Source organism: Vulpes vulpes, chromosome 2 (genome assembly GCF_048418805.1).
Source record: "Vulpes vulpes isolate BD-2025 chromosome 2, VulVul3, whole genome shotgun sequence".
Classification (NCBI taxonomy): domain Eukaryota; kingdom Metazoa; phylum Chordata; class Mammalia; order Carnivora; family Canidae; genus Vulpes; species Vulpes vulpes.
The window spans coordinates 26,774,595-26,800,223 of NC_132781.1; the positions used below are offsets into that span (position 1 = coordinate 26,774,595).

General features: G+C 39.5%; 1 protein-coding gene and 1 non-coding gene across 8 annotated transcripts in view; one reads left to right on the top strand and one right to left on the bottom strand.

Moving 5' to 3' along the window:
* The window catches only part of SPAG9 (sperm associated antigen 9), a 145,008-nt gene that overhangs the window by 117,258 nt on the left and 2,121 nt on the right, over positions 1-25,629 (bottom strand). The window lies entirely within an intron of this gene.
* On the top strand, positions 4,119-4,221 carry LOC112918192 (U6 spliceosomal RNA). The gene has a single exon (XR_003234625.1). It is a non-coding gene; the product is annotated as a U6 spliceosomal RNA (small nuclear RNA).

The following is a 25,629-nucleotide window of genomic DNA, read 5'->3' on the forward strand; positions in this document are numbered from 1 at the left end:
ACTCTGAAATGGGATACTAAGAGAGAAAAATCAGTGTGAAGAGATAATTCCCCTTGAATTTATATACAATACATGCACTATGCCATGACATTACATTAGATCTATTGAAGTTAAAAGCTAAATTATAGGAGTGGTGTATTTCAGGACTAGGATATAGAAGTGTGGATTAATTCCAAAAAGGTTCTAGAAAGACTGCAGAAAATAGATTCATTTTATAGACTTCATTCTTTCCTGTATTTTAAAGATATTTCCAGGGTACCTGGGTGGCTTAGTCGGTTAAGCTTCCAACTCCTGATTTCTTGGCTCAGGTCATGATCTCAGGTCCTGAGATCAAGCTCTGAGCCAGGCTCCTGGAGTCGGCTTAAGATTCTCTCTCTCTCTCCTCACCTCTCTTTCCCACCTTCCCCTGCCCACAGGCAGGAGGTGCTTGCTTGCTCTATATCTCAAAAAAAAAAAAAAAAAAAAAATTATAACAAGAAGATCCCAATACAACTAAATTTCCTTTTATCACCAAAATTTACATATAATACAGTATTTTCATGCAAAGTAAATAAGGCTTGAGGCCTCACCTTAGCCAGAGACATTGGGGGGTGGGGGGTAGTAAATGAAAGCTCATAAGAAGCCTATGGGTATTCATAACTTATTAAATGTGACTTAACTTCTTGCCAGTAGCATAACTTCATGAAGTTGGGTCACCTACCACTACATTTGGCAAATGATGGGGTTAGGACAGTACTCCCGAAACCAGTATTACACTATGTATTAACTAACTTGAATTTAAACAAAAACATGAAAAAACAACAAAAATCAAGGCAGGAGAGGTGCAGCTTTTCAAATTCCAAAAAAGCATCCAGCCCCAGGAAAATTCTGGTTACTCCACTCCAGTATAGCAATTTGTCAGATCTCTTAGGAATGTTGCTGTAGAGTACACATCTCCCCTCAACCCTCTGTGTCTTTGTCTTTATGTCTTCTCTCTTGCACATCTTTTTGTAAAAAGTGTTGAGTGGGGAGGGTAAGAACCCACGCATGGGCTTTTTTAGCATGTATGATAAAGATAAACCCTTCTTCACTAGAGTCTCTTTTCACCTCTCAATTACTAATCAGCCAACAACAACATTGACATAACTTCAGACAGAACTCTCCTGGGAGCAACCACACACTGTTTAAAAAAAAAGAAATCAGTAGACAATACAGACTTATGTCAGGATCTAAAAAGAATAAGCTTTGTGACAAAGCAAAATGGTTTCAAGTCCAGATGGCTTATAGGGGCTGTTTTGCCCCACTGTTCTGGAGAAAAACAAATGAATACTTTGAAAATGCAAGCTCCCGAAGTTTAAAAAAAAAAAAAAATCCCTAGAGACTGTTCCTAATTGGGAGTAAAGATGCAAGAGCCAAAAAAAGAAAAGCCCTGTATTAGTAACTTTGACTACAGTAGTTGTCTACAAAATAATACCACCAAATAAAAGTATCAATGCTAGGTATCCCCACATTTACTCTACAGGGTGGGGGAATGAAAATATTGCATTATATTAAGTAATTATTAGTAAATTCAATTAAGTTCTGCTAAATGTAATTGTTTTTCAATGTAGTATCTTTAAAAAATAAGAGGATGAGGATATATCATATTTTTTTCAAGATTTTAATTTATTCATTTAAGTAATCTCTACACCCACGGTGGGGCTCAAACTCATGACCCTATGATTAAAAGTCGCATGCTCAGGACGCCTGGGTGGCTCAGTGGTTGAGCGTTTGCCTTGGGCTCAGGTAGTGATCCTGGGGCCCTGGGATTGAGTACCACATGGGGCTCCCCACAGGGAACCTACTTCTCCCTCTGCCTGTGTGTGTCTCTGCCTCTCTCTGTGTGTCTCCCATGAATAAATAAAATCTTAAAAAAAAAAAAAAGTCACATGCTCTTCTAACTGAGCCAGCCAGGCACCCCAAGAGGATAGACCATATAAAACAGTGCCCAAAGGATAGGATTTCTCCCTCTAATCCAAAATGTGGAAATTTTTCATATACCAATGGTTCAATTTCTTCAAAACTCAATAGCAAGGAGAAAAAAATGGAGAACTCTTATAGATTAAAAGAAATTTATGAGACATTTACCAATATAAATATGCGAACCATCTTATTTGATCCTGATGGAGACAATCAATTTAGGGGTGCATGGTTGGCTCAGTTGGTAGAGCACACAGCTCTTGATGGGGGGATGGACATGAGTTCAAGCCCCACACTGGGCATAGGCTTACTTTTAAAAGGGGGTGGGAGGGCAGCCTGGGTGGCTCAGGGGTTTAGTGCCGCCTTTGACCCAGGGCCTGATTCTGGAGACCAGGGATCAAATCCCACATCGGGCTTCCTGCATGGAGCCTGCTTCTCCCTCTGCCTGTGTCTCTGCCTCTCTCTCTCTCTGTCTCTCATGAATAACAAATAAATAAAATCTAAAAAATATATAAATAAATAAATAAAAATAAAAGGGGGCTGGGAGGGATGCCTAGGTTGCTCAGTGGTTAAGTATATCTGCCTTTGGCTCAGGGCGTGATCTCCGACTTCCGAGATCGAGTCCCACATCGGGCTCCCTGCATGGAGCCTACTTCTCCCTCTGCCTGTGTCTCTGCTTGTGTGTGTGTGTGTGTGTGTGTGTGTCTCGTAAATAAATAAATAAAATCTTTAAAAATGATAATAAATAAATAAAATAATAAAAATAATAAAAGGGGCAGGGAGGCAAACAGGTGGCCCAGTCAGTTGCACTAGTAAAAGTTAGTAACATCCCTAATACATTCCCCAGTTACATCACAGAGCAGTCAGGTGGCCCTCCTGCCTACCCACACAGAAGATAGGGAGTTTGTTTTCTGAATAAACTCAATAAGAGAGATTCTATTTTTTAAAAAAAGATTTTATTCATTTGAGAGACAACATGTGCACAAGCAGGGAGGGAGGGGCAGAGAGAGAGGCAGATTCCCTGCTTAATCCCAAAACCCTGAGATTATGACCTGAGTCAAAGGCAGACACTTAACCGACTGGGCCACCCAGGCACCCCTCAATAAGAGAGATTCTAGATAAGGGAATACCACTAACAAATAGGTGACAAATGAAAAAAAAAAAATGAAGTGAAAATCTATGTACCAAGCAGTAATACTGACAGCCCCTTTTCCTCACCCAGATTCTAATAACTAGGCTTATCTACCACTCCACTCCCCATGACATTATCTTTCCTTGGCAAAACTCAATGCCTGAGCAAAAAGACCATGATACTGAAATCTGGGTTCCCAATAGGCAATAAACTGCTTCCAGGCATACAAAGCTTCTGGCCCTCCCTTTTTTAGTGCCTCACACTTGAAACATGAAGAGATAATTAAGGGTTATCAGGCACTTGAAGCTCCAACATGAAAAAGAGAGACCAAAACTACCAGAAAAAAAATGGGACTCTGAGGAAACAGACAAAACAGGAACAAATGAAAACTATAATTAATATACTCAGAGACCAAAGAAAAGTCATTGCATCCATGAAACCGGAACACTATGCTATTTTTAGAAAGAGGTGGGGGTAGGGAAGAGCAAGAAGAAGGAAGAGCTCTTGGAAATTATAAAAGTATGAACTGAAGAATATAACACTTATCCTATCTTTCTTGTACAAACTATACCTTAGGGTAATCAAACAGTTGATGAGGGAGAAGTTCTCCTCTATAAGAAAATTAGGTAAAAAATGAAGGAATAACTGAGTTAGAATAGCACCATTTCCCAATCCTTAATGAAATAATAGGGAATATCCAGTCACCATTCAGATTTTCCTGGCTGTCTCGTAAATGTTTATAGCTAGGATCCAAACAAAGTCCCTGTGTTACATTTGGATGATAGATGTCTTAGGTCTCATTTAAAATACAGATTCCCGGGATCCCTGGGTGGCGCAGCGGTTTGGCTCCTGCCTTTGACCCAGGGCGCGATCCTGGAGACCTGGGATCGAATCCCACGTCGGGCTCCCGGTGCATGGAGCCTGCTTCTCCCTCTGCCTGTGTCTCTGCCTCTCTCTCTCTCTCTCTCTGTGACTATCATAAATAAATAAATAAGAAAATTTAAAATAAAATAAAAAATAAAAATAAAATAAAATACAGATTCCCATGTTAGTTTCAACAGCAAATATATTAAAATCAGAACATACAGAGAAGATTAGCATGGCCCCTGCACAAGAATGATACACAAATTTGTGAAATAATAGATTCACCCTTTGGCCCAGGGTGTGATCCCGGAGTCCCTGGAGTTCCGAGTTCCGCATCAGGCTCCCTGCATGGGGCTTCCTTCTTCCTCTGCCTGTGTCTCTGCCTCTCTTTCTGTCTTTCATGAATAAATAAATTAAATCTTTAATAAAATAAAATAAAATAAAAGATTAAAATAAAACATTAAGAATGATCTGTTACAACCACTGATGATCATAAGGGAATACTATAAACCATTGTAAAGCATAATTTAGATCTATCCAGACAGACCCAGTTTGTTGCCAGTTATGAGGACATAAAACTGAACTGAACAGGCAATTCACAGAAGAGGCAAGTAGATCATCAAAATGTAAGAAAATGTGCTCAACCACACTAGTGATCTGAGAAAAGCAAATTAAAATAAAAGATTGTTTCACAAATATCAGATTAAAAACTAAAGCCAAAAAAGTCTGAGAGTGTCAAGTGCTGGCAAACAAACATACAGGAAGGGGTGCCTGGGTGGCTCAGTTGGTTCAGCATCTGCCTTCCTCTCAGGTCATGATCTCAGGGTCCTGGCATCTAGACCTACGGGGGGGGGGGGGGTGTCCCTGCTCAGCCGGCAGTCTGCTTGTCCCTTTCCCTCTGCTCCTCCCCGCCAACCTAGCTTGTACTCGCTCTCTTTCTCTCTCTCAAAATAAATAATTTTTTTAAAAAATGAGGTTTCTCTAACAGGCAGGATTCTAGAAGTATTTCTATAATGCTTTGGTTCCGTTTTGTTTTTCACAGAGAGCATGTATTTTATCTAGAAATAGGTAAAGTAGGTAAATATAAACAAATAAAACCTTTAGATAATAGCCAAAAAGTACTATACATATGAATTTTACTCACACACAAAGAATTTTACTTACTGCCCAAACTATCATCCATAATCGTATAAATGTAATAGAACATGATCATTTTAGGGGTGCCTGCGTGGCTCAGTGGTTAAGTGCATCTGCCCTCAGCCCAGGGCGTGATCTCAGAGTCCCAGGATCGAGTCCCAGATTGGGCTCCCTGCATGGAGCCTGCTTCTCCCTCTGCCTATGTCTCTGCCTCTCTCTGTGTGTCTCTCATGAATAAATAAAATCTTAAAAAAAAAATCAGTGAGGGGAACCCAAGTGGCTCAGTCAGTTAAGCATTTGACTTCAGCTGGTCATGATATCAGGGTCCTGGGATCAAGCCCCCTGTTGGGCTCCCGACTCAGTTGGGAGTCTGATTCTCCCTCTCCTTTTCCTCTCCTTCTCTCTCTGCCCCTCTCTCCAGTCATGCTCTCTCTCCCTCTTGCGCTCTCTTACATAAATAAATAAAATATTAAACCAAACAGTGGATCATCTATTCTTTCCAGTTATTTTATGTGGGGTTTTTTTTTTTCCGTGTCTAATGGGAATTCGCAAACATGCATCAATGGGAGAGAGGGATCCCTGGGTGGCTCAGGGGTTTAGCGCCTGCCTTCAGCCAGGGCATGATCCTGGAGTCCTGGGATGGAGTCCCACATTGGGCTCCCTGCATGGAACCTGCTTCTCCATCTACCTATGTCTCTGCCTCTCTCTCTCTCTGTCTCTCATGAATAAATAAAATCTTTTTTTTTTAATAAATAAAATCTTAAAAAAAAGAGAACAGTAAAATAAACTGCTAAATACTATCACCTAATTTCAACAATTATCAGCATATGGCACATACTATTTTGTCTGTATTCTTCCTTTTTCCCCTCAACAAACCTCAGCATCATAGGATTTCACTACAAAAACTGTAGTATGAATTAAAGATACATTTTATTGCTTTGATTGAAGATCATCAATGGCTACTTAAGTGTAGACTTCTAAACTCTACCTTGGCCCATAAAGCCCAGTGAGTGAGCAGCTCCTCCATGATTCTACTACTTCATTCCCTCTTTTTCCTCGACACTGGCTGACTCCTTAATTAAAACTTTTTCCTACCTTAAATTCTCATTTCCTTTGCCTAGAACACACTCCTTTGATGGTCTCCTCCTCATTCTTCATTTCATAACTGAAATGTTATGTCCCCCGTGTCCTTCCCTGACCATCCTACCAAGGAGGGGATACGGTCATTATTTTAGCTTTTCACATGTAATTTTTAATTTTTAGGTACACACATACACCTTTTTAAAGAATTTTTACACTACCAAACTTGTTATAAAATTAGACTCCTGTCTGGTTATTTCCAAACGTTAAAACAAACAAACAAAACCACACACTCCAACCTAAAAAGATATATGAGGGATCCCTGGGTGGCGCAGCGGTTTGGCGCCTGCCTTTGGCCCAGGGCGCGATCCTGGAGACCCGGGATTGAATCCCACGTCGGGCTCCCGGTGCATGGAGCCTGCTTCTCCCTCTGCCTGTGTCTCTGCCTCTCTCTCTCTCTCTCTCTGTGACTATCATAAATAAAAATAAATTAAAAAAAAAAGATATATGAATAGCACTGGCTTATCTAATTACAGGAAAAGCACTTAACAAAATTCAGCATCTCTTTGTAATGAAAACACTCTACAAACAAGAGAAAGGAACTCCCTCAAATCCTCACAACTACATCATATTTAATAGGTAAAGACTGCATGCTTTCCTCATAAGATCAGAAACAAGACAAAAACTTTACTCTTGCCATTTCTATTCAATATTGTACCAGGAGGTTCTAGTTAGGGCAATTAGTCAAGAAAATTAAATAAAAGGCATGCAGGCAGTGGAGACAGAAGTAAAACTACCTCTATTTGCAGACAACACAATAATGTATATATAAAAAAGTCTTCAAGAATCCACACACAGGGACATCTGAGTGGCTCAGTGGTTGAGTGTCGGCCATCAGCTCAGGGCATGATTCTAGAGTCCTGGGATCGAGTCCCAAATTGAGCTCCCTGCATGGAGCCTGCTTCTCCTTCTGCCTATGTCTCTGCCTCTCTCTCTCTCTGTGTCTCTCATGAATAAGTAAATAAAATCTTAAAAAGCAAACAAACAAACAAACAAAGAATCCACAAACAGGGACACCTGGGTGCCTGCCTTTGGCTCAGGGCATGATCCTGGGATCCGGGATTGAGTCCTGCATCGGGCTCCCTGCAGGGAGCCTGCTTCTCCCTCTGCCTGAATCTCTGCCTCTCTCTCTCTCATTCTGTCTGTCTCAAATGAATGAATGAATGAATGAATGAATGAATGAATGAATGAATATTGTTTTGAAATCCACACACAAAAAATCTATTAGAATATGGGGTGCCTGGGTGGCTCAGGTGGTTAACCATCTGCCTTCAGCTCAAGTCATGATCCCAGAGTCCTAGATCAAGCCCTGAATCAAGATCCTTCCTTGCTCAGCGAGGAACCTGCTTCTCCCTTTCCCTCTGCCTGCCACTCCTCCTGCTTGTGCTGTGTCAGATAAATAAATAAAAAATATATTTTTTAAATCTATTGGAATAAGTAAGTTCAGCAAGATACAAGATCAATATACAAAAATCAATTGTATTTCTAAACACTTGCAATGATAAGAAAATGAAATTAAGGGATGCCTGTCTGACTTAGTCCAGAGAGCATACTATTCTTGATCTTGAGGTCATGACTTCAAGTCCCACATGGCAGGTAGAGTTTACTCCAATAATTAATTAGGAACACCTCGGTGGTTCGGTGAATTGAGCATCCAACTCTTGATTTTGGCTCAGGTCATCATCTTGGGGGCCCTGGGATTGAGCCCCATGTCAGGCTCTGCGCTTGGAGGGGAATCTACTTTTCCCCTTCTTCTTCTCTCTTTGCTCTCCTGTCATACACTTGGGCATACACATACCCTCCCTCTCTCTCTCTCTCTCTAAAATAAATAAATAAATAAATAAATAAATAAATAAATAAATAAATAACTATTTATTTATTTATTTATTATTTAAATTAATAAATATTTATATTTATTAAATAATAAATATTCATCTAATAAATAAATATTTATTAGATGAATATTTATTATTTAATAGATATTTATTTATAAATATTTATTATTTAATAGATATTTATTTATTTATTTATTTATTTATTTATTTGAGGCACACAGAGAGAGAGAGAGAGAGAGAGAGAGAGAGGCAGAGACACAGGCAGAGGGAGAAGCAGGCTCCATGCAGGGAGCCTGACATGGGACTCAATTCCGGGTCTCCAGGATCACGCCCTGCGCTTAAGGCGGCACTAAACCGCTGAGCCACCAACCGAGGTTGCCCAAGAACTTATTTTTTAAATGAAATTAAGGAAACATCTCCATTTACAAAAGCATCAAAGAAGAACTAAATGCCTAGAAGTGAATTTAACAAAAGAAACGTAAAACTTTTACTCTGACAACAAAACACTGTTGAAAGAAACTAAAAATCCAAATAAATAGAAAGCATCATGTTCACGGATCAGGAGATCTAATATTGGTAAGATGGCAATACACCCCAAATTGATCTACAAATTCAATAAAATCCCTATGAAAACCCAAGCTAGCTTCTTTGCAGAAATTGACAAAGTGATCCTAAGACTCTTGTGAAAATTTGATGGGCCCAGAATGACCAAAATAATCTTTAAAAAGAACAAAGTTGGAGGACATATTCCTCAATTTCAAAATTTATTACAAAAAGACAGTAGTCACAACAGGATAGTGCTCACTTAAGGATAGATGGATAGATCAATGAAATAGAACTGAGAGTCCATGAACGCCTGGGTGGCTCAGCGGTTAAGCATCTGCCTTCATCTCGGGGCGTGATCCTAAAGTCCCAGGATCAAGTCTCACATTGGGCTCCCCGCATGGAGCCTGCTTCTCCCTCTTCTGTGTCCCTGCCTCTCTTTCTCTGTGTGTGTCTCTCATGAATAAATAAATAAAAATATTTTTAAAAAAGCCCTCAGATTTATAATCAATTATATTTCAACAAGGGTATCAAGATAATTCCTGAGAAAAGAATGGTCTCATCAACAAATGCTACTGGGACTGGATATCCACATGCAAAGGAATGGATTTGGACTCCATATAAAAAAATAACTCAAAATAGATCAAACACCTAAGTTTAAGAGTGTTAAAACTACAAAACTCTTAGAAGAAAACATAAGTAAAATTTTTGTAACATCTATCTAGGCAATGGTTTCTTCTACATACACAAAGAGTACAGGCAATAAAAGAAACAGATAAAACTCCATTTCATCAAAAGTAAAAACTTTTAAGTTTCAAAGGACATTATCAAGAAAGTAAAAAGAAGGGTGCCTGGTTGGTTCAGTCAGTAGTGCATGTGTGCGTGTGGCTCTTGATTCTGGGGTCGTGAGTTTGAATCTCACATTGGATGTGAAAACTACTTAAATAAATAAATTTAAAAAATTTTTTATAGTAAAAAGATAACACATAGAATGGGAGAAAATATTAGCAAGCCATTTATCTGATAAGAGGCTTATATATACACATAATGGAATACTATACAGCCTTAAAAAAGAGTGTTACAAATGGATGAGCCCTAAAAACATGCTAAGTGTAACAAGTCAAACACAAGAGGGTAAATGTCATATGATTCCATTTATATGAGGTACCTAGAGTAGTCAAATTCATAAGGACAGGGGCACCTGGGTGACTCAGTCTGTTAAGCATCTGCGTTCAGCTCAGGTCATGATCCCAGGGTCCCCCATGTTGGGTTCCCTGCTCAGTGGGGAGTCTGCTTCTCCTTCTACCTCTGCCTACCACTCTGCCTACTTGTGTGCTTGCTCCCTCTGTCTGTCAAATAAGTAAAATCTTTAAATTCATAAGGACAGAAAATAGAATGATGCGTTTTCAGAGGATAGGAGAAGGGAGAAATGGGAGTTATTGTTTCATGGGTATGGAGTTTCAATTTGAGATGGTGAAACAGTTCTGGAGATGAAAAGAGGTGGTGGTTGCATGACAAGGCAAATATACTTAACACCACTGAATTATGCGGTTAAAAATGGTTAAAAAAGGGATCCCTGGGTGGCGCAGTGGTTTAGCGCCTGCCTTTGGCCCAGGGCGCGATCCTGGAGACCCGGGATCGAATCCCACATCGGGCTCCCGGTGCATGGAGCCTGCTTCTCCCTCTGCCTGTGTCTCTGCCTCTCTCTCTCTCTCTCTGTGACTATCATAAATAAATAAAAATTTTAAAAAATGGTTAAAATGATAAATTTTATGCTATGTATATATTTTTTGAAGATTGTATTTATTTGAGAGAGAAAGAGAGAGAAAAAAAAAAGTGAGGGATCCCTGGGTGGCGCAGCGGTTTGGCGCCTGCCTTTGGCCCAGGGCGCGATCCTGGAGACCCCGGATCAAATCCCACATCAGGCTCCCGGTACATGGAGCCTGCTTCTTCCTCCGCCTGTGTCTCTGCCTCTCTCTCTCTCTCTGTGACTATCATAAATAAATAAAAATTTAAAAAAAAAAAAAGTGAAAGGGAGAGGGACAACGAGCAGGAAGAGGGGCAGAGGAAGAAGCAGACTTCTTGCTAAGCTGGGAGGCTGACTTCAAGGCTGGATCCCAGGCCCCTGAGATCATGATATGAGTCAAAGGCAGATCAACCACCTGAGCCACCCAAGCACTCTAATGCTATGAATATTTTACCACAACAAAAATTTTAAGGGAAAAAATATGTGTTGACAATTATATAAAGTGAAATTTTCACAGGGAGAAAAAAATCAACTCAATCTAATTAAATAAATGCAGTCTATTAGAGGAATGAAAATTTTCAAGGTCAATATTAATACTATCAGTTGACTAGTATCACTAAGAAATGAAGTAGTCTTCATAACTATGTTTAAGAAAAACTGAAGCACCAAAATATTTATATAACATCGTTTAAATTAAAAGTATTTCTAGGGACGCCTGGGTGGCTCAGCAATTGAACATCTACCTTCAGCTCAGGGCATGATCCCAGGATCTGGGATCGAGTCCCACATCTCTGCGAGTCCCACCATTCTCCCTCTACCTATGTCTCTGCCTCTCTCTCTGTCTCTCATGAATAAATAAAAATAAAATCTTAAAAAAAAGAACACATGAAAAACTAATATTAAGTAATACTTATTACTTAAATATATTGGAAAAATAAATGTCTTGTTTTTGTAGTTTGCTGAATATGTCACACACTTTCAAACTCTTCATACTTTGGATTTGTGACACATAACCTAGTTAAATGCCACCCTGTCTCTATGGAGTTATCCCTCTGGTTTTAGGTTTTAAGCACCTTGAATATACAGTACTTGTCTAAAATGCTTATCTAAGACTGCCCTAGTTATTTACATTAGCCTTCCCCACTAGACTATGATCTCCTCAATAGCAAGACCTTGGACTAATCGTTTTCATACCCCTGGTCCAGGTACAAAGTGTTAAACTAACACCTGTTTTATAAACAAATAAATGAGATGGATAGAGAGGTGGATATAAGAAATATTAATAACATTTAGTACTGATTAACCAAATGCCTGAAGCTTTGAAAAGCTCATTCTTCTGGTATAATTCTCACAAGAATCCTGTAAGGTTGTTACTATTATTATCCCTATTTACAACTAAGAAACTAAGGTCTGGCATTAAAAACTCGTCCATGGGACGCCTGGGTGGCTCAGCGGTTGAGTGTCTGCCTTTGGCCCGGGGCATGATTCTGGAGTCCCAGGATCGAGTCCCATGTCGGGTTCCCTGCATGGAGCCTGCTTCTCCTTCTGCCTGTGTCTCTGGCTCTCTCTCTCTCTCTCTCTCTCATGAACAAATAAATAAAATCTTAAAAAAAAGAAAAGAAACCTGTCCATGATTTCACAAGTAGGAAGTAATACAGCTAGGATGTGAACTAAGGCAATCTGATCCTTTGCCCTTGGCCACTACACTGTACTACTTTTTATAATTTTCAGCAGCCTACTTCAGAGACTCCTGCCATTTGTTATATATAAGAACATATCTCTAGTAGAAACTCTCTTAATTTTGCTGTTTATAACCTGTTGAGGGCTAAGAAACTATTTTATTCAAAATAAAGATATTAAACAGGTGCCTGGGTGGCTCAATCAGTTAAGCCCCTGCATTCAGGTCATGATCTCAGGGTCCTGGGATCAAGCCCCTGGTCAGGTTCTGCACTTAGCAGAGAGTCTGCTTCTCTCTCTCCCTCTGTGATCTCTCTCACTCTTGCTCTCTCTCAAATAAATAAAACCTTTTAAAAAAAAAAAAAAACCTGTTTCAATAAAATAAAATAAGGATACTATGAGGGCACCCGGGTAGTTCAGTTGGTCAGGCATCCAACTCTTGATTTTGGCTCAGGTCATGATCTCAGAGTCTAAAACTGAGCCCTGCATCAGGCTGCATGCTGGGTATGGAACCTGCTTAGGATTCTCTCTCTCGGGATCCCTGGGTGGCGCAGCGGTTTGGCGCCTGCCTTTGGCCCAGGGCGCGATCCTGGAGACCCGGGATCGAATCCCACGTCAGGCTCCCGGTGCATGGAGCCTGCTTCTCCCTCTGCCTGTGTCTCTGCCTCTCTCTCTCTCTCTGTGACTATCATAAATAAATAAAAATTAAAAAAAAAAAAAGGATTCTCTCTCTCACTCTCCATCTCCATCTCACCCAACTCCCACTTACATGTGTGCACTTTTTCTCTCATAAAATATACTATAAAAAATAAATTTAAAAAAAATTTTTAAAGAATAAAATAAGGTTATTATGAATATACTTTGCCTTTAAATGTTTATTCAGCAGGCCAACATCATGAACTTTATTTAGTACACAAACTTTGAGACATTCATCCTAGCTATTCAGAAATCTTTCCTCACTTCCTGGCCTTCTGCAAGCTTAGAGCTGGTTAATACTGAGCAAATTACTGGATGAATTCCTAACCCAGCATAAAAGTTATTTTTTAAAGAGTTAAAACTGGGGCAGCCTGGGTTGCTCAGTGGTTGGGGCGCCTGTCTTCGGCCCAGGGCATGATCCTCGGGACCTGGGATCGAGTCCCGCGTTGGGCTCCCTGCATGGAGCCTGCTTCTCTCTCTGCCTGTGTCTCTGTCTCTCTCTCTCTCTCTCTCTGTGTCTATCATGAATAAATAAATAAAATATTTTAAAAAATAAAAAAAAATAAAGAGTTAAAACTGAACAGAGCCACAAATAAGTGGGTAATTTCTGTCAAATGTTTCCCAAATCACATTAAACAAGTTCAAGCAGACTATTTTCATAGTAGAACCATGGACAATAGCTTTTTTTAAAAAAAGTTACCCTTCTGGTTTTACAAAAGCCTGTTGATTTGATTCCACACTTCTGTACAACCTGTTTAACTTTTTAAAAGATATTTGTTTTTGGGGCAACCCAGGTGGCTCAGAGGTTTAGTGCCGCCTTTGGCCCAGGGTGTGATCCTGGAGACCCGGGATCGAGTCCTGCGTCAGACTCCCTGCATGGAGCCTACTTCTCCCTCTGCCTATGTCTCTGTGTGTGTGTGTGTGTGTGTGTGTGTCTCATGAATAAATAAATAAATAAAACCTTTAAAAAAATAAAAAAATAAAAGATATTTGTTTTTGAATACGTAGCAATAACAAAAAAGGGGCTAGGGCAACAAGTAACTTAAAAGAAAATTCAAATTAAGGATTTGAAAATTGAAATTAGAAATTGTATTTATATCATAATAGGCTAGCAGAAGCTTTTAACCAATATATTTTCAATGCCCAAGAAATGAAATACCTTGTTCTTCAGAATGAACTTTTCTTCAAAAATAAATGTTGGGGCACCAGGGTAGCTCAGTCAGTTAAGTGACTGTCTTCGGCTTAGGTCATGATCCTGGGGTCCTGGGATCGAGCCCCATTTTGGGCTCCCCACTCAGCAGGAGTTAGCTTCTCCCTCTTCCCTCTGCCCCTCCTCATGCTCATTTCTCTCTCACACTCAACATGCGCATGCCCTCTCTCTCTCTCAAATAATAAATAAATCTAAACAAATTCTGAATAAAATCTTAGGGAAAAAAACAAATGTCTATCAAAAGATCCTAAGCAAATTGCTAAAATTAAGTTTGGGCACTTAACCTCATTTGTGTGGAAATTTTATTCAAACAAACTTATTTCTCAAGCAGCAACTCAAACAAATCTAAAATTAAAATACAAAAGAAAGCCACATTAAGTTTAAAATAATCAGGGGTGCCTGGGTGGCTCAGCGGTTGAGCATCTCTGCCTTTGGCTCAGGGCATGATCCCGCAGTCCTGGGATAGGGTCCCACATCAGGTTCCCTGCATGGAGCCTGCTTCTCCCTCTGCCTAAGTCTCTGCCTCTCTCTCTCTCTCTCTCTCTCTCTCTCTGTCTTTCATGAATAAATAAAAATCTTTTATAAAATAAAAATAAAAATAAATTTTTTTTAAAGTTTAAAATACTCTCTCTCTCTCTCTCTGTGACTATCATAAATAAATAAAAATTGAAAAAAAAAAAGGGATCCCTGGGTGGCGCAGCGGTTTGGCGCCTGCCTTTGGCCCAGGGCGCGATCCTGGAGACCCGGGATCGAATCCCATTTCGGGCTGCCGGTGCATGGAGCCTGCTTCTCCCTCTACCTGTGTCTCTGCCTCTCTCTCTCTCTCTCTCTCTCTGTGACTATCATAAATAAATAAAAATTGAAAAAAAAAAAAAAATAAAGTTTAAAATAATCAGAGAATCGTGGTACTAACATGACTTTTAAAATCACCTAGGTACCTTCCAAAACCAAACCAAACCAAAGAAAAAAGATAAAAACAGGGATCCCTGGATGACTCAGTGGTTAAGCGTCTGCCTTTGGCCCAGGGTGTGATCCTGGAGTCCCGGGTTCAATTCCCACGTCGGGCTCCCTGCATGGAGCCTGCTTCTCTCTCTGCCTATGTCTCTGCCTCTGTCTCTGTGTCTCTCATGAATAAATACATAAAATCTTAAAAAAAAAAAAAAAAAGATAAAAACAAAATAAAAAATAATAATACATTTTTAAAAATAAAAAATAAAAAAAAGGGACGCCTGGGTTGCTCAGCAGTTGGGTGTCTGCCTTCTGGCTCAGGGCATGATCCTGGAGTCTGGGGATCGGGTCCCGCATGGTGCTCCCAGCACGGAGCCTGCTGCTCCCTCTGCCTGTGTCTCTGCCTCTCTCTGTGTGTCTCTCATGAATAAATAAATAAAATCTTTAAAAAAAAAAAAAAAGGAAAGTAAAAAAAGATCACCTAGCCCAACCTTTGCAAAGGCAGAAATAATGCCTATGATCTTAATATTTCAATTTAAACATGTAAGTAGTTCTAGAATATCTACTATGTAGAAGACAATGTAGGTAAATCATTTGCAATAACTACCCTCAGAAGTGGTTTTGTCTTGTTTTTTTATGTACAAAAGTCAAAAGACTTATTGAAGAATTTTTTGGAAGTTTTAGCATAACTTGGCACCATTGGTAAGGACAAATAACTTGAATGCACAAAAGAGAACTTTAAATACTTAGGCTTAGCAATTTGACCTTTAGCATATTCATCCATCCCTCCAACTAAATAACAAATATCTATTAAATAGCTACTGCATCCTAGTAGTTTAGTAGGGGAATTAAAGCCATGGATCAGTTTGCTAAAACATTGGAAGTGTTACATGAGGGGGAGGGAGAGTATGCTGTGGGACAATATAAGATGGGCATAATCCATCTTTGGGTGTTCATAAAAGGCATTCCAGAATTGAAACCCAAAAGATGCATACTGTTAGCCAGGCAACAGAAGAGAAACAGTACCAAGCAAAGAGGCAGTTTTTAAGAAGGCCTGGAGAGAAAATACTTTGTGCAAAACAAACTCCAAGTGTCCAAGAGTTCAGTATGATGGCTCAAAAAAGAAAGGATAGGTGGTAAGGTAAGGAGCAGCCAGATCACAACACTTTGTATCTAGGAACTTTAGACAGAGCCACTAAAGGCTTTTAAGTATGGAAAGACTGGATCACATTTCCATTTTGGAGAAATCTAGGTACAGTATGATGGGCAGTTTATAGGTTGGCAATACTGGAAGCAGACAGATCAGTCATGGGACAGTTTCAGTTGTCCATTCATTTATTCAGAAATATTCATTGGATACTTCCTTTGTGCCAGATACCAGAAAACAGTGTGAATGACACAAAATCCCACCTCTATGGAGTTTGGATTTGGCCCAAGAGATGTTGGCAGTCTGTACTGTGCAGTGGAAATGGTTTTGGAAGAAGTAAAGATTCCAAAAATATTTAAAAGTTGGAAAAAAACAAATAAAATAAGAAGAAGAAATATTTAAAGGTGGAAACAAAAGAAGGTAGCAATGAGAATAAAGAGAGAAGAGCTGGGGTGCCTGGATGGCTCAGTGGGTTAAGTGTCTGCCTTTGGCTCAGGTCATGAATCCAGAATCCTCCAAGTCCTTGACAGAGCCCTGAGTTCGGATCCCTGCTCAGCAGGGATTCTGCTTCTTTCTCTGCCCCCTTACCCTGCTCATGCTCAATCTCTCTCACACTCAAATAAATAAAATCTTTTTTAAAAAAAGAAAAGAAAGAAGAGAGAAGAGTTAAGGTGATGAGCTATCTGGCCAGGCAGACAGCGGTAACCCTTACACAGGGAACAGAGGAGCAACAAGCTTGGGAGAGAGTTCAGGTTTGGATGTGTCAGAAGACATTCATGTCCGAGAAACAACAGTAATGTGGATCTGAAACTCCAGAGAGAGATCGGACTTTAAAGTTCTTAACAGCTATCAGCTTCAAGAGAAGAAACTTCTGTGTTTTGCTCACCACTGTGTCCTCAATGGACACAGTACCAGGCACACAGTCAACACTCTATAAGTATCTATGAAATGAATGAGATACACATTTTGGAATGGTCAACAAATTATAACTGAACCCATGGGAATGAATAATACCAGTTAGGCAGTGTGCAAATGAGAGCTAGAGGGGAACCCCAGAAAGAACTCCAAGGAACACTGAAGCTAACTAACAACATTAAGGAGAATCCACAATGGTCAAAAAAGGGGAAAACTGGGATGCCTGGCTGGCTCAGTCAGTGAAGCATACAGCTCTTATTCTTGGGTTCATGAATTCAAGACCCAAGCCCAGCATAGATTCTACTAAAAAAAAGGGGGAGGGGGGAGAAGGGCACCTGCGTGGCTCAGTTTTAAGCAGCCAACTCTTGGTTTTGGCTCAGGTTGTGATCTCAAGGTCCTGGGATTGAGCCTGGAGTGGGGCTCCAGGCTCAGCAGGGAATCTGCTTGAGATTCTCTCTCTCCCTCTGTCCCTCCCTACTTGTGCACACATGCACTAGCTCTTTCTCTCAAATAAATTCATTAGTTAAAAAAAGAAAAAAGAAAAGGGGAAAAATCAAGAGAGTTCAAAGTCACAGAACCAAAATACGTTTCCTTCAGACTCTTAACTCTAGAAAACAAACTGACAGTTACCAGAATGAAGTGGGTGGGGGGACAGGTGAAATAGGTGAGGGGGATTAAGGAGTGCACTTGTCATGATGAGCACTGAGTGTTGTATGAATGTTGAATCACTATGCTGTACACCTGAACCAAATATAACACTATATGTTAACTGGAATTTAAATAAAAACTTAAAATATATATTTTATATATATATAAATATATATGTTTCCTAAAGAAAGAGTGACCAAAAGAGTCAAATATTGCTGAGAAGTATGAGAAGGAATAGAAAAAAAAAAAAAAAACAGAAGAAATGCACTTATCAGAGCTGCTCACTTATATGAATTTTCAAGGATAACAATTAGGAGAAACTCTGACTATACATGTTTAAAGTTTCAGATCGGGATCCCTGGGTGGCGCAGCGGTTTGGTGCCTGCCTTTGGCCCAGGGCGCGATCCTGGAGACTCAGGATCGAATCCCACGTCGGGCTCCTGGTGCATGGAGCCTGCTTCTCCCTCTGCCTGTGTCTCTGCCTCTCTCTCTCTCACTGTGTGCCTATCATAAATAAATAAAATTAAATTAAAAAAATAAAATAAAATAAAGTTTCAGATCTAAAAAAGTACTTTTATGAGATGAATTATTTCCTGCATGGGCAGCTTACCCTTTTATACTTCTTTGTTCATCTAAAGTACCTGCCTCTTTACTCTTTATCACATCACCTCTTTTAATTTCCTGCTTGGTGGGGCACTTGAGTGGCTCAGTTGGTTAAGCAACTGACTCTTGATTTCTGCTCAAGTCATGATCTCAGGGTCATGGTATCAAGCACATGATATCAACACAGAGTTGGCTTGGGATTCTTTCACTCTTTCTCTCCCTCCCACTTTGCCCCACTGCCCGCCCCCACGTGCTTGTGTGCACATCTGTGTGCACACTCTTGCTGGCACGCAGGCACTCTCTCTCCAATAAATAAATAAATCCCTGAATGGCATCTGTCACAATCTATGATTACAATAACTGGCTTGTTTATTCTTTATTACAGTATAAACTGAAAAAAGTACAGGCTACCTTTTTTGTCTTTTTTGTTTGTAGTTATATTCCCAGAGCCTACAACAGTGCCTGACTCAATAAATAGTTGTTCTTTCTGATCACCTATGTGTCTATCTTTCTACCAACCTATGGAAATGGGATACAGTAGAACCAGAAGATCATAGGAGTTTCCTCTCAGCTGTTAAAAAGGATCAGTTTCAAAAAAAAAAAAAAAAGGATGTTTCTCAATTTCTGTATCTTAGCTTCAAACAAGACAATCCATCATATTTTATACTGTAATTTTAAATTTTAAAAAATTAACAATTTTCATTATTGTCTTATAATCTCAGATCTAAATTCCTTATAGAAAAGTACCTAGAAGAAAAAAAAAAAGAAAAGAAAAGTATCTAGGGATGCCTGGGTGGCTCAGGGGTTGAGCATCTGCCTTTGGCTCAGGGCGTGATCCTAGAGTCCTGGGATTGAGTCCCATATTGAGCTCCCTGCATGAAGCCTGCTTCTCCTACTGCTACTGCCTATGTCTCTGCCTCTCTCTCTCTGTGTCTCTTATGAATAAATAAATAAAATCTTTAAAAAGAAAAAAAAGTATCTAAACTACAATTATTTTAGGGCACCTGCCTTTGGCTCAGGTCATGATCCCAGGGTCCTGGGATGGAGCCCTGTAAGCAGGGAGCCTGCTTCTCCCCCTCCTCTCTGCTGGTAGTCTCTCTCTCATATAAATAAAATCTTAAAAAAAAATTTTTTTAAAGATATCAATGCATTTTTAGTTTTTCTGTATGTTTGAACATTTGCCTAATAAAAAGCTAGGTAGGGGGAGGCTTACTGAAAAAGTTTAATAATTTTTTTAAAAAAGGGCACCTGAGTTGCTCAGTCAGTTAAACATCCAACTCTTGGTTTGGACTCAGGTCATGATCTTAAGGTCATGAGATCAAGCCCCTTATCAGTTCCACACTCGGTGGGCAGTAAGCTTGAGATTTTCTCCCTCTCTCCCACACCTCTGACCCTTCCCCCAACTACACTCGTGGGCACTCGTTCACTCTCAATAAATAAATAAATAAATAAATAAATAAATAAATAAATAAATAAAATCTTAGGGGGAAAAAAACAATTTTTGAAAGTTCTAATAACTCTATATCCTCACCTTGGAAACTTCTTTATTGTATGAATATGTAAATTTCCGAGGTACAGTTCAAAAATTTTTGGAGGCACCTAACTACTGGACCCTATAATTCCTAAGTGAATAAAACAGTCTTGCTTCAAACTACCAACTAAATATTGCTGGCTAAGAGCACCTGGCTGGCTCAGTGGGAAGAGCATGTGATTCTTGATCTTGGGTTCCCAAGTTCCAGCTTCACACTGGGCATAGAGATCACTAAAAAATAAATAAAATATCGCTGGCTAAGATTTCAAAATGCACAGAATCACACACCTATTTTTTTAAGATTTTTTATTTATTTATTTTAGAGGGGAGGCAGGGAGACAAAGAGGGAGAGAATCTCAAGCAGATTCTATACTGAGCATATGGCGCTTGATCTCACAACCCTGAGGTCATTTCAACCTGAGCTGAAATCAAGAGTCACTGCTTCATCAACTGAGCCACCCAGGCGCCCAACACACACATATATTTAAAAAGCAGTTTTTTGAATACGTGTTACATATATTATTAAACTGGATCTATGTTGATATATTTTATCTCTAATAGTAATTTATTTACGTAAGAGTTGTATTCATTATGAGTGCTGGGCATAGCAAAATATTTTTAATATAACTCAGCCATTAACTCAGTCAACAGAATAAAACACATATTTGGCTATATTCTAACACTAGCTCTCCTGGGAACCAAAGGTTCCATATGATTTAAGAATGTAGTGTGTAGTAAAAGGTAAGCTAAGGAGTCCAAGAAACAGGAACCAGATTCAAGCACTGAATTCTTGGATTAATGAGCTATGGCACAAACTACAGTAATCTAGTGAGTAGTTCTTACTTTACTAATTCATCCTCTGATTAGAGGTACCTACCTGGATGCAACTAGGCACCTTACCATTTTTATATTCTCTTTTGTGTTTTTAAAGTTTTGTTTGAAAAAAATAAAATAAAATAAAGTTTTGTTTATTTTTTTTGTAAGCCCCACACCCAATGTGAGGCTCAAACTCACAACCCCCAGATACAGTCATAAACTCTTCTGACCAAGCCAGCCAGGCACTCCCTCTTTTGTGATCTTAACCAAGTAAAAATGTGAATGTCACAGTAGCAAGGACACATAATGGTATCTCACATATTTACATTCAGAAATCTCTGAAGGTAAAGGGTAAGATCTGTCTTAAGAGCTAATCAATGGTTAATAGACTGCCATCTCAAAAGGCAAAAACCCCATCACTACTACCACCACCACATACACATACTGCCCCGGGGAACAAATAGACTGTCCATTTCAGAAAGGGTCTTGAGGAGCACCTGGGTGGCTCAGTCAGTTAAGTGTCTATCTTCAGCTCAGGTTGTGATCCCAAGGTCCTGGACCCAGCTCCACATTGGCTTCCTGCTCAGCAGGAGTCTGCTTCTCCCTTTCCCTCTGCCCCTCCTCTTGCTCCTTCTCTCTCACGTGCACATGCATTGTCTCTCTCTCTCTCAAATACATAAATAAAATCTTAAAAAAAAAATATCTCAAAGTAGGGACTGACTAGGGGCAATATGAAGCTTATTCAAAATGGCTCAGCAAGAAAAAAACTTATTTTAAGTAAACTCAATGCCAAATGTGGGGCTTGAACTCTGAGATCAAGAGTCACATGCTCTACCAACTGAGCCAGTCATGTGCCCCAACAATGGTATTCTTTTGTATATGAAAATATATACTTTTATGTGTATAAAAGTGTGATTTTAAATGAATTAGTTTTATGTACAAAATAATTTAGGTAATACTGAAATTAATGAAACATGAAATGTTTTTTGAGCAATCTAAAACAAGTTTCAGGGATGCCAGGCTGACTCAGTCACAAGAGCATGTGACTCTTGATCTCAGGGTCATGAGTTCAAGCCCTATGCTGGGTATAGAGATTACTTAAATATTTAAAAAATATAAATAAAACAGGTTTGGATTATGTAACGTGACATTCCAAAAAACTGTTCTTACTCTAACTGAACCAACAGAGAAATTAAGTCAGCACCTGATTCAATTCTTGAACTCAAATCTTTAGCTCACTGAAGATACCACAAAATACTGGTTTCAAAACCACCGATCAGGTACTACAGAGGAACTTCACTTTTAAGAGGAGTTTGAAAACTGACCGATAATATGTATATACAAACATGTAAGATGTCAAATGTTAACACCTCACAGACAACAACCTGTTCTCCTGTAATGACATGTTACCACCCTCTCCTGCTGCTCTACTTGAAATAAAACAGCAAAGTTAAACTCCTAAAGGCACCAGAGTTGACAGAATTAAGGCTAGAAACCTAAAGAATTATCATAATACTAATGTAAATAACAACTGTGCTAGGAACACCTGGGTGGTTGTTCCTAGCGGTTGAGCATCTGCCTTTGGCTCAGGGCGTGATCCCAGGTCCTGAGACTGAGTCCCACATTGGGCTCCTTGTGGGGAGCCTGCTTCTCCCTCTGCCTGTGTCTCTGCCTCTCTCTCTTCCTCTGTGTCTCTCATGAATAAATAAATAAAATCTTAAAAAAAAAAAAAAAACCAACCCTGCTAAAGGCACAGAATAAATTTAATGTTGAGGCAGACAGAATTTCTGCTTTCCAACTCCCTAAGTCCTCAAGAGCCACCATCAGCAAGTTTAAGTTTTAAGTATGCAAAATTCCTCTTCACTCCTCTTACTTGATAAAGTCAAAAGACTCAGTGAAAAGACATCAAATTTTCCTTTTAAAGTGTTTATTAAAAAGATGAACTCAATGGCCATTGTACATTACCTTGCAAACAAATCAAAATTAACTTCCTCAACAGTTTTGATTAAAATATTTTTATGAATGAGAACATCAATAAAAAGAACACTATCAAAAGCCTGCTTTCCTGCCCAGAAAGCATACCCTTCCAAAGAAAACAATTTGACTCAAGTCTTCATATAAAACATCAATTTTGTACTGCTTTAAGTATTAATTCGTTGGGGAAAAGTTAATTTGAAAATTCTCAGTAAAAAAAAAAAAAAAAAAAAAAAATTCTCAGTAGTATCTCTCACCTCAGTATTTAATCACTCCAATTCTTTTAAGCAAAAAGCCACAGAAAAGCAGTCACAAAATCACATACATAACATCTTCTTCCCAGCAAAGATATTCTCTTTTCAGCTTATTCTCCTCAAATATGCTTCTATAGTACATGGTGGGAGGAAAGGGAGGAGGAAGAGAGTGCATTTTTAAGTACAATCTCCCTCCACTCAGTCATACTAAATAAACTCGAACTTTGAATATAATGGTAATAAGAAACAAGGCACACGGAATTACTTGAAACTAGATTCCTGGGCAGCCCCAGTGGCTCAGCGGTTTAGCGCCGCCTTCAGCCCAGGGAGTGATCCTGGAGACCCGGGATCGAGTCCCACATCGGGCTCCCTGAATAGAGCCTGCTTCTCCCTCTGCCTGTGTCTCTGCCTTTTTCTCTCTCTGTGTCCCTCATGAATAAATAAATTAAATAAGAAAAGAAGAAAAGAAAGAAAAGAAAAAAAAGAAAAGAAGAAAAGAAAAGAAGAAAAGAAAAGAAAAGAAAAGAAAGAAACTTCCTAAGAAAAGGGTTCTTAAACTTATTTGCCTACTTATCAGAAAAGTTGGGGTTTTGGTTATTTTTAATTACTCAAAGCAATCAGGTTTATTTTAAAAGAATCAGAACTTGAACAAAACATAAATAACACTAACATAGTCTTCGCAAGAATAACATCTCTCTCTAGGTCACTGTTTTTAAAAATCATTGAGTGAAAAAAAAAATCCGTGATTGAGGGGGGTCTGGCTGGCTTATTCAGTAGAGCATACGACTCTTGATCTCAGCGTTGTGAATTCAAGCCCCACGTTGGGTGTAGAGATTACCTAAAAATAAAATATTGGGATGTCTGGGTTGTAGAGATTACCTAAAAATAAAATATTGGGATGTCTGGGTAGCTCAGTGATTGAGCAGACGCTCAATCCTTGATCCCTGGGGGGATCCCTGGGTGGCGCAGCGGTTTAGCGCCTGCCTTTGGCCCAGGGCGCGATCCTGGAGACCCGGGATCGAATCCCACGTCGGGCTCCCAGTGCATGGAGCCTGCTTCTCCCTCTGCCTATGTCTCTGCCTCTCTCTCTCTGTGTGTGACTATCATAAATAAATAAAAAAATTTAAAAAAAAAAAAAAAAAATCCTTGATCCCTGGGATCAAGTTCCACATTGGGCTCCCCACAAGGAGCCTACTTCTCTCTCTGCCTATGTCTCTGCCTCTCTGTGTGTCTCTCATGAATAAATAAAATCTTAAAAAAAAAAAGTAGTCTTTAAAATTGTTTTAAAAAAACCAAACACCCTCCTGAAACTAATACTACACTACATGTTAATTAATTTGAATTTAAATAAAATCTTGGAGGAAAAAAACCCACTGATCTACAAATAAATTATTCAAAGATCCATAGGGCTTACTATGGATAGAGCAGACACGCAAAATCTAGCTGAAAAAGCGAAATTTAACTGAGCCAAGAGTGAGGAGCTAGCCAGGGTGAAGCTCTGAGGAAAAGCATCCTATGCCAAAGGAATAGCATGAGCAAAGGCACCACACAAAACTTAGATAAGGAATGTAAAGATAAATGGCTTGACCAGGGAGCCCAAAAGGTGGAGTAGTCAGCAACAGGGTGATAGATTTCTTGACTAGCATTTGAAACTAACTATAATCTTTTTCATTTTAAAGCTTTTTAAAAACTTTTATTTGACCGGGGGGGGGGGGCACAGAGGGAGTGAGAGGGGAGAAGCAGACTCCCAGCTGAGCAAGGAGCCCAACGTGGGGGTAGATCCTAGGATCCTGAGATTATAACCTGAGGTGAAGGCAGAGGTTTAACCCACTGAACCACCCAGCCAACCCATTTGCCCTGAAACTGATCATAATCTATCTAAAAGCAGCCTTCCTTTAGGTTGTTTTTAAAGAGTCACAAAAATAGGCTAACTCCACACCAAACAAACTTAAATAAAAGCAAAGAAAAAGTCAAAGAATTCAAATTAAGCAATATCATTAGAATAAAGATGAAATTTCCAATTCCTTGGGGAATCTGGGTGGCTCAGGGGTTGATCACTCCTGTATCAGGCTCCCCACGGAGATCCTGCTTCTCCCTCTGACTGTCTCTGCCTCTCTGTGTGTCTCTCATGAATACATGGAACTGTGTGTCAGGAAGGAAGGAAGGAAGGAAGGAAGGAAGGAAGGAAGGAAGGAAGGAAGGAAGGAAGGAAAAAAAAAGGAAAAGAAAAGGAAAAGGAGGGAAGGGAAGGGAAGGGAAGGGAAGGGAAGGGAAGGGAAAGGAAAGGAAAGGAAAGGAAAGGAAAGGAAAGGAAAGGAAAGGAAAGGAAAGGACGGAAGGAAGGAAGGGAGGTATTTACAGCAAAAGTACTTGAAAGTCTGGAAATTGTCCATCACCAGAAAGTGTAAGTTAATTCTGAGCACCTTTGTGGAAATTTAGGAGGGTATATAAAACGGTGAGAATATTTTAGGGAGTGTGAGTTGCTATAATGTCTTGCTTGCAGGAATTTGAACCAACCAACCAACCTTCGTCCCTTCCTCTGAGGCACTTTTGCTACAATAGCAGACTCTCAGGCTCCATATTAAAGGCCACAAATGAAGCGCTCAGAAAATTAAACACAGAATTCACTTCTGCATATTGGCTTAAGAAAGACTGAATTTCCAGAGACTGGGTAAAACTTGACTTATCATCTTATACAAAAAGTGATAACAAGGTGGTTGTATGTTTGGGGTCTGGGAATTGGCTCATCTATCATTTCATCAATTTTCTCTATTCTCAAGTCATGGCTCTTTGCCCAAAGGTTTCATAATACAGAATTTACAGACGTATTTGAAAAAGTATAAATAACCAAAAAAAAAAAAGTCACTTATTTAC